The following is a 9,502-nucleotide window of genomic DNA, read 5'->3' on the forward strand; positions in this document are numbered from 1 at the left end:
ATCAAAACATTACTTGCTGGTTGAACAAAAAGTAACTTCAAGTAAAAATTTGCCAGAGGTATGAATAACTATGGGCAGCACTGTATATAACTTAAGACACATACTACTCTTGGCAATCCAGTGACAAGTTTCAGTCAGCGCAACCGTCTGTTTTTTGCTAATCTGATCTGCAGAGGTTTGTAGAATGATTCGTAGTTGGCCTGTCAGTTGCCAGACCACAAACTGGTTATCAGACCTAATGCCAGGATATGCCAGAAAACATGGAAGCTCGACTTCCAGAAACAGATAAGCTGCTCTGCTTTGTATATACAGCATGTACTATTTATGCTATTTAGAGGTCATTCAGAAGGCCATGAGCCTAAAGGTGCACATACACTTGTCAATTTTGATTGCCAGTTTAGACCATTATGATCGAATCAGTGAGCCTAAAATTGGCTAAAATCGATCAAAACTATCGATGCACCGGGCAGAAAGATCTTGCTCGAAAGTGGGCAGTCAGGTGCACTGTGGTAGATTCCCAGCCAACTGATGGACCCCCGACCCGTCTCCCCCTCCATCTCAAATACTGCTCCTCTGGGTCTGTGCGGAGTATTGGCAGTGGAGTGTGCACTCACCTGTCTGCTGCCGTGCTCCTCCCACGTTCTCTCTCCATCCCCTTCTGGGCGCCTGTACCTTGTGACTTCACAGCATGTAACGTAGAGGTCGCCGGGACACAAGGTACAGGCTGGCCCTGCAGAGTAGCAGCAGCGGAGCACACTCACCTGTCCAGCCAGTGTGCTTCCTCTGTCATCTCTTGGTGTGCATGCTCTGTGATCTGGCAGAGTTTTATGGGTACAAGTGCCACCAGGTCACAGAATACGGGTACTGGAAGATGAGGAAATCAGTGGGGGAGGGGGCATGCTGACTGGCCAGGTGAGAATGCTCTGCTCCTGCTACTCTGCAGGGGCCCCAGGGGAATTGGATTTAACTGAAGGGAAACATGGAGGGCCCGTCACCAAAAATGTACAGTCCTGTCTGATCTGTAATTTAGACCGATCAAAATTATGATCCGGCAGGCCATGTTGAGGCATTAATATTCTGCAGATTCCATCAGAGTGATCAAATCTGAGGAAATCCTAAAATGTATGGGAATCCTAAAATCTCTACAGACAAAAAACAAAATTTATTTTTTTTTGCTCTTGTGAAGACATTACCCACATCCTGACTAGATAGGAAGTGTGGTCATTTTATCCAGTGAGTAGCAGTAGAAACTAAGAACAAGACTACGGTTTTCCATTCTTTCTAAAACTAAAATAAAAATTTGGGTTGGGAGTTACCGAATTATGCTCTTGAACAATGTTCACACTACTACATGAATAGAGAGCTTAATCCAAACTGGGAATAAAAAATGCAACTGTAATTTGCCAGTTCCTAGCATCTGTTTGGCTCCGTGCCCTCCTTCACTGATGCTGGAGGAGGGACATGTTCATATTATAAAAAGTATACTTGCTCTTCATCTAAGCTCCACCCTCTCCACCACTGCCACATAGCTGAAGTACTGTCCTGTGTTCTGTCTTAATGTTGTGCACTGAACCTGCCAATCCAAATAAGCTTTATTGGCAGGACCAAATACATTCAGCAATTAGCCAAAGCATTAGCATGGAGGGGTCGGTTGTTGGATTATTGGGGTGGGTATAGGGGGATGGGGTATAAAGTCCATAAGGGTGTGGCAGATATAAGCACAGTATAGGAGGTTGGGGGCATAGGGGGCAGTATGAGGGGTATACAGTCCATGGGGTATCATGTTCTTAGTCGTTGCCACTTGCACAGGGAAGGGGGGCAAATGTACAAAGGGGATAGATGTAAGAGGAGGCTGACACAGCATGGGTGCTCAACTTGATACTGTCTAGCCTTGCTTAAAACAAAAAAACACTGGACCAGTTGACTCATACTAAGTGGTCCCCATGCAGCTGCAAGAACAGACTATGGATCACACTGAAGGGAGTATTGGAACCACAGTGGAAATGACTAATGAATCAGGCCTTGTTGGTTATTGCTGGTAATAGTCTTCCCCTCCTGTTCTGTGAACCAGAACAATTAGCTATCAGTAGACATCTAATAGACGCCTGTGTTAATTTTCAGTAATCAGGCACCCTAGCGGTTATTTGGGCGCCCAATGCAGCGTCTAATAGCCAATCGGCTACTGCATAGTATTGTATTGGTTGTAGACAGTCAGCTACAATTATCGGTCATTTGGGCGCCAGAATTCCAAGTTAGTGTAGTATTAGGGTGGCTGTATAGTGTACTGGTTAAGGGCTCTGCCTTTGACATAGTAGATCTGGGTTCATATCCTGGCTAGGGTCAGTACCTATTCAGTAAGAAGTCCTTGGGCAAGACTCCCTAACACTGCAGGGTGGCCTCTTGAGCGCGCCCCAGTGGCTGCAGATCTGAGCGCTTTGAGTCCAACAGGAGAAAAGCGCTATACAAATGTTTGGATTATAGTGTTTGGCACTTATTGGGAGTTGTTTAAGGTCAGTCATTACGTGGCTTAGGCAGTAGGTTGGGGGGTCTTCTGTTTAGGCACTTATGATAGGGTAGGCGATATGTGGGGATTTATGCACCTCAAGGTGGTTAGGACTAGGCATTAGGTGGGAGGGGGTTTGAGTCAGGCACTTATAACAGAGGGTTGAGGATACAAATAGGTGCCGGGTAATGCGTAGGAAAATATAGTTAATTTAAATTAAGAATATTTTACCATTAGTGGCACACCCAGCACCCAACTAATGTGGCAGCGCCTCAATATGTTCTTCTGTGCAACTTTCAAACAGTGACTGAACAGGGAAGGGGCAGAAATTAGCATGCCAAGAAGTGTAGTCACATGGTGGTGCTGTCATTCCCTGAGGCCCCTGCAGAGCACCAAAGCCCTGTGTCCCGGCAGCTGGTGATGTCAATTCATCATTAAAAGAGCTTCTATAAAGTAGGAAACTATTTCAATTTTAACTACCTGAAGTTGGCGTCACGCTAATAGGCGTGACCACGGTGGCAGCCCCCAGGACCGCCTAACGCCAATTGGCGTCAAGTCCTGGGCCAGTTACTGCAGGAGATCGCGCACAGGCCACGCACACATCGCCTGCTTGGGAGGCGGAGCTCCACCCCACCTTCAGTCTCCGAGCGGCGATCGCCACTCGGGAGACTGTTAGATGGCGATAGAGATATATACACACATACACACACACATTTATTACAAAAATAAACAGATAAATATTTATTAAAAAAGCAACAAACATCTGGGGGAAATCAGACCTCACCAACAGAGAGCTCTGTTGGTGGGGAGAAAAGGGGGGGGGGGGGGGGGGAATCACTTGTGTGCTGTGTTGTGCGCCCTGCAGCTTGGCCTTAAAAGAAACATCCAAGGACCTGAAAAAAAAAATTCCACTTACCCAGGGCTTCCTCCAGCCCCTGACAGCCGTCCTGTGCTCTCGCCTCAAGCTCCGGTGCCTTTCCGTTGTCCCGCGCTGCAGAAGCCGACCTGGCGAGGTCGGCCTCTTCTGCGCTCCACGGCGCGGGTCACATGCCCAGCCGACGTCATCAGCATTGTGCTGCACAGGTGCAGTAGTTCTGACCAGGAAGCCAACCTCGCCAGGTCGGCTTCTGCAGCGCAGGACAACGAGAGGCACCGGAGCTGCAGCGAGGGCACAGGACGGCTGCCAGGGCTGGAGGAAGCCCCGAGTACATGGAATTTTTTTTTTCTTCAGAGCTTGGACCTTCACTTTAAAGCTGCAGCGGCCTATTAAGCAAAAACTGGCCTGGTCTTTAGGGGGTTTAGCACTGTAGTCCTCATATGGTTAAAATGTGGATAAAACATGCAGTGCATTGTTACTACAAAAGATCCAGTTACGCTTCAAATTCCTGGTTCACCCTACTGGATTTTTCATTGTAGTAAAGGCAAGTGACTTCATCATATATTACCCCCTATAGTAAGACGCAACAGCTTTTACCCGCCCCAAATAACAAATGCAGCCATCATCGCCCCCTTGTGACAAATCCTGCCTTTAACCTCCTGCCGCCCGCGTCACGCCAGTAGGCGTGGCCGCGGGCGGCAGCCCCAGGACCGCCTAACGCCAATTGGCGTAAAGTCCTGGGGCTCTGTTTAGCATGAGATCGCGCGCTATGGTGAGCGCGCATCTCATGCTCAGAGGGGCGGGGCTCTGCCCCGCCTTCAGTCTCCGAGCGGCTATTGCCGCTCGGGAGACTGTTAGACGGCGATCACGCCATCTATTTACTAGGTGCAGCGCTGCGATGAGCAGCAGCGCTGCACTGGGGACAGCCGTGTGACATGGCTGTCCCCATGGGGGACAAGAGAGCGATCGGCTCTCATAGGCAGAAGCCTATGACAGCCAATCGCCATAATTGGCCGGCTGTGGGGAGAGAGGGAGGGAATAATTTAAAAGGAACAGGGTATTTTAGAAAAAAAAACGTAACAATAATATTTATTTAAAAAAAAAAATAAACATGGGGGGGAGCGATCAGACCCCACCAACAGAGAGCTCTGTTGGTGGGGAGAAAAAGGGGGGGGTGAATCACTTGTGTGCTATGTTGTGCGGCCCTGCAGCTTGGCCTTAAAGCTACAGTGGCCAATTTAGCTAAAAATGGCCTGGTCACTAGGGGGGTTTAGCCCCTGCAGTCCTCAAGTGGTTAATGTAAATTCACCAAGATTAGAGCATGCAGTAAAACAAGAGAGATGCTCTGTATCTCCAGCCAGCAGCTGTAAACAAACAGGGAAGATACACAGCCATTCGGAAGGTTATAGAAGAGAGGAAACAGAGCAAAGAAAAGTTGAAACCCTAACTAGGATAATAATACAAACAATATATATTAAAAACATATTTTCCGTTATTCCGTTAAAGTGGACCCAAATTAAAAATACAAGATTTCAGAAATAAAATCTATTTTCTAAATTATAATAATAAATAGCAGCCTTTTTTCCAGCTGCATGATGACAAATATACAATATTTTACATTTATTGGAGGAACCCCTCCCCTTCCTTTCATATTGCCGGGACAGAAACCAGCAAACTGGCAGGGCCGGATTTAGGCCAAGGCCTCCTAGGCCATGGCCTAGGGCACCACAAGAGGAAGGGCACCAAAGCAGCAGCAAACTAAAACTGATACAGCATTTGCAAGCTTGCAAATGCTGCAATGCAGGGAGGTCAGAGCGAGTGCCTGACGCGCTGGTACGGTATGCTGCTAGCTGCTGTGCAGCAGCCACCTTGCTCTATGTGCACGTTTGCATTGTGGCCGGCGGCTATGGGCTTGGGCAGCATTGGAGACGGAAAAGAAGAGGAAGCTTCTACACTGGAGAAGAGCAGAGAAATGAGTGACACAGATGGCTGCTGCGGTGTGAAGGTGAGCTTTCTACCTATACTGAAAGGAGGGGGGGGGGGGGAGGGGTTTAAGGGGAGTCATCTGGCTACCTATACTGGAGGGAAAGGGGGAGGAGTCATCTTGCTACATATACTAGAGGAAAGGTGTGAGGGGTCATCTGGCTACCTATACTGGAGGGAAAGGGGGAGGAGTCATTTGGCTACCTTTACTGGGGGGGGGGGGGTCATCAGGCTACCTATACTAGAGGGGAAGGGGGAGGGGTCATCTTGTTACCTACACTGAAGGGGGGCGGCTGGTGACAGTGGCCTAGGGCGGTAAAGAGTACAAATCCGGCCCTGCAAACTGGTGTAATAGCAGGAGTCTGGCAAAGGAGAATTGCAAATGGCTGCCCCCTGTATAACCCTAGTTATGCAAAGAGGAGGATGAAAAGCATGCACTGAAATGCTCATAGCTTGAAGGAGTGTTTATTTATCTTTGTATGTGTCAGAGTGCTGCAACTAAATATTTTGAATTTAAAAAAAATGTTTGGTTTGGGTCCGCTTTAACAGTACTATCATGTAGTAATTCAAAATGGTTAATAAGATGCTAATGGTTTTGAGCGGATACAAAGTTTATGTTAATTTTACACAGTTTGGACTTGCATTTTACTGGTCAGCAAAATAAAGAAAATTCTATCTGTATCACTTCTTCCATCCATTTTCCATGCACTGCAGTAGTCCCATTGAATACTGAATGAAATACTGCATTGTTCCGGTTTAGGACTGAGTGTAATTAACAACTATGCCACACTTGTGGCTGCCTAAGCATGATGCGGTGCAGTTTTAGCACCACCCAATCCCGAGCAGGCCGCAATAGCACATCCCTGCGGCACAAAACTCAGCTATCAAAAGACAGCTGAGCTCCATAACTTGGTTGGACCGTTTTCATTGGTTCCTGATCACTGTGAGCTAATTACAGTGATTAGGAGGTGCGAAAAAAAAAAAAAGGCTCTGGCCCTTAGAGGGACCAAAGGCTCCTGTCCAAATTGAGTTAAAGGAAAAGGTTAAGTGAAAACTCCCTCCCCCCCCCCCCCCCCCCCCCCCCCCAGTTTAACACAGCTAGCTAGGGCTTCTTCTAGCCCCCTTTGGTCACCCCTTACTGTATTTCCGTTTTCACCCCTGCCTCAGCTGTAGCCCTCTTAAAGCTGTATGTGTGGCCCTGGGCCGTCTCACCTCTGATCATGCTCCTGTTGCTAGAAGCGTTTTGGCACCTGCACAGTTTATAAAAATTGCAACCGGGCATGCACCGAAAGCTCCGTCCACAAGAGTGTGATGAAGAAGTACGGTGGCCACCTTTCTGAGGGCTACAGCTGCTAGAAGGATGAGATCAGAATGAGGGACCAGAATGCCTACAGGAAAGTTAAAAGAAGCCCTACGTAATTCAAACTGGGCGATATTTTTTACTTAACATACCCTTTAACCACTTCCTACCCTGGGGATTTTCCCCTAAAAACCAGAGAAAAAAATACTGCATTTCACACTCCTCCCATTCATTAGTCAATAACTTTATCAATACTTATCATACATAAGTGATCTATACCTTGTTGTTTTACCACCAATTAGGTTTTCTTTGGGTAGAACTTTATGCTAAGAATTATTTTGCATGCATTTTAATAAGGGGGAAAAATGAAAAAAAAATGAATTTCTCAGTTTTCAGCGAATAAACCCATTTGTCCCGGTTATTACAACATTTAAATTATGATTCTAGTACAATGTATGTCACAATATATTTGACCAATGTGCAATTTTTCCATTTTGTGTTTTTGGTTTTCCCTGTAAACTTATGTGCCTTTTTTTTATCCCCACCCCACCCCTAGTTAGCCAGATGTGCTCATTTTTATTCCCCCCTCCCCCGCAGTTACCCAGATGTACCTCTACACCCCTCCCCAGCCCCAGTTAGCCAGATGTGCCTCTGTAACCCCCTCCAACCTCAGTTAGCCTTATGCCCTACTTATTTCCCCCCCCCCCCCCACCACACCCACATAGTTGGCCAGATGTATTTTTCTCTTTATTTCCCCCCCCCCCCCATGGAAAGCCAGCTGTGGGCACATTAATTCCCCCCCCCCCATGGATAGCCAGGTGCGGGCCCCTTTCAGACACCCGCCAAATGCTAGGTGTCCCCCCTCCTTCCCTAACTAAAGAGATGGGGGCGCAGGGAAACATGGCAAATAATCTCGTACCTGACCTTGTTCTTGCGGCAATAGTGATACCCTTCCTGCAGTACCGCGGTCAGCCTATGATGCATGGATTGGGTCCCGGCTTGATGACATCATCAAGCCGGGACCTGATCCATTTGGCATAGTGAGGCTGACTGCATTACTGCAGGAAGGGGATTGCGATCGCCGCAAAAACAAGGTCAGGTAAGATATTGTTACATTGTAATCATCCATGCTGCCTGATCGCAGCATGAGGGGAGGGGGATTGGGGGGGGGGGAAAAAAATCAGGCCCCCAGGAGGGGATCTTTGATTAGTGTAGTTAGGGGGAGGGGGGGGTTAATGGGCCCAGGCACTTGGTAGCATGTGTGTTGTGCTCATTAAATGAAAGGAACATATTCCCTTCGTGTGGATTTCAGGAGCCACTTGCAACAACGTGAATATACTGTAGTTAGGATGTAAAGTAGTTAAAATACTGAATTAAATACTGCATGAGGAAACCTCTTAGGGCTGGAACCCACTACAGCGATTTTTTGAGCGTTTAGGGACCATGATAAATCGCTAGCGTTTTCCCTAAACGCTCTGCCAATGTTAATGGATGGTGCAAATTCCACTGGAAGCGATTGCGATTAGCAAACTCGCAAACGCAGGACATGCAGTATTTTGTTAGCGTTTGTGCTTCAATGTAAAGCATATAATCGCTGGCGATTGCGATTAGCAATTGCGATTTGTAGTGGGTTTCCAGGCTGAGTGAATTGTCATGCAGTTTTTTCAGAAAAAAAAATTCCCGAACCATTACCACATGTGGGAAAATTTTAGTGAATTTGGTTTTGAAAAGAGTTTAAAAGACCACATAAGGTAAATTACGAAACATGACATTTTTGCAGAACGTATCCTGGGGAAGCCTATGAGGGACGTTATGCAGCTGGATCCTCACATCAGGGCGGCCGAGCCAAGTATAATCGTACACTTAAGCTATGGCTTCACTCTCCTTCCAAGATAAAGATAGAAACAGAAAACTATTACCGTGTGCTTGTAATGAATGGAGGGATCTGTTCCATGCATCTAATCATTTGGGCATTTTTTTTCTCTTTTGATTGGGCAACGAAAAAAAGGCCATGTGGTGACCATCTTATCTTCCAGGAACATCCTGATCACCATCTGCCTGGAATGATGCAACATTATAACTTGGAAGTTCACACTGAGATCTTATCACAGCTTTTACTTCTGGAAAATATTTCTGAGAGGTTCAGCAAGAACAACAATTTATGGGAACCAGGCAGAGCTTTCCATCCCGGCTGGAAGGTGATGTAAAAAACATATGTTTATGATTTCTTTCATAGAAGCTGAAGATACCTCAGTATGATAGATGAATCTCAGGATACATCTAACTTCTAAAGATAGCACTACGAGTCAGAACCTATGCATCTACTTATAACTGGCTACTTCCCTGATCATTAATCTTATCCTATAGCCTTATCACTGACTTTGAATAAGCTTGTAGTTCAAGGCCTTTACTCGTTTTACGCTAGCAGGAAGTCTAGGAATGAGTGGGTTGTTTGCCAATGGTTTCTGTCTCGTTTATGCCACTCGGCACAACTTGTTACTGATCTGAGGAAGCAGGGTCCACCTATAAAATGCGGTCATTGTGCAATAAAAGTATTTTCAAGTAAACGTTATGTGACCATCTTATTCTTCTAGAGAAGTAGGCCAACCTATCACTCTATTTTAATCTTTTATGGCTCGATTCACAAAGCAGTGCTAACCTAGTTAGCACGCCTAAAGGCTTTGGGCGTGCTAACTAGGGTGCTAAGTAGTTAGCACGCACAAAGCTTTAAGAAATTGCGCGCAAAGTTATGCGCGCAAAACATTGTGCGCATAAAGTTTTACCGTGCGCACAAAGGTTTACGCGCGTAAAGTTTTGTTCGCACGCGAAAAGCTCTTTT

The sequence above is a fragment of the Hyperolius riggenbachi genome, chromosome 11, assembly GCF_040937935.1.
Source record: "Hyperolius riggenbachi isolate aHypRig1 chromosome 11, aHypRig1.pri, whole genome shotgun sequence".
Classification (NCBI taxonomy): domain Eukaryota; kingdom Metazoa; phylum Chordata; class Amphibia; order Anura; family Hyperoliidae; genus Hyperolius; species Hyperolius riggenbachi.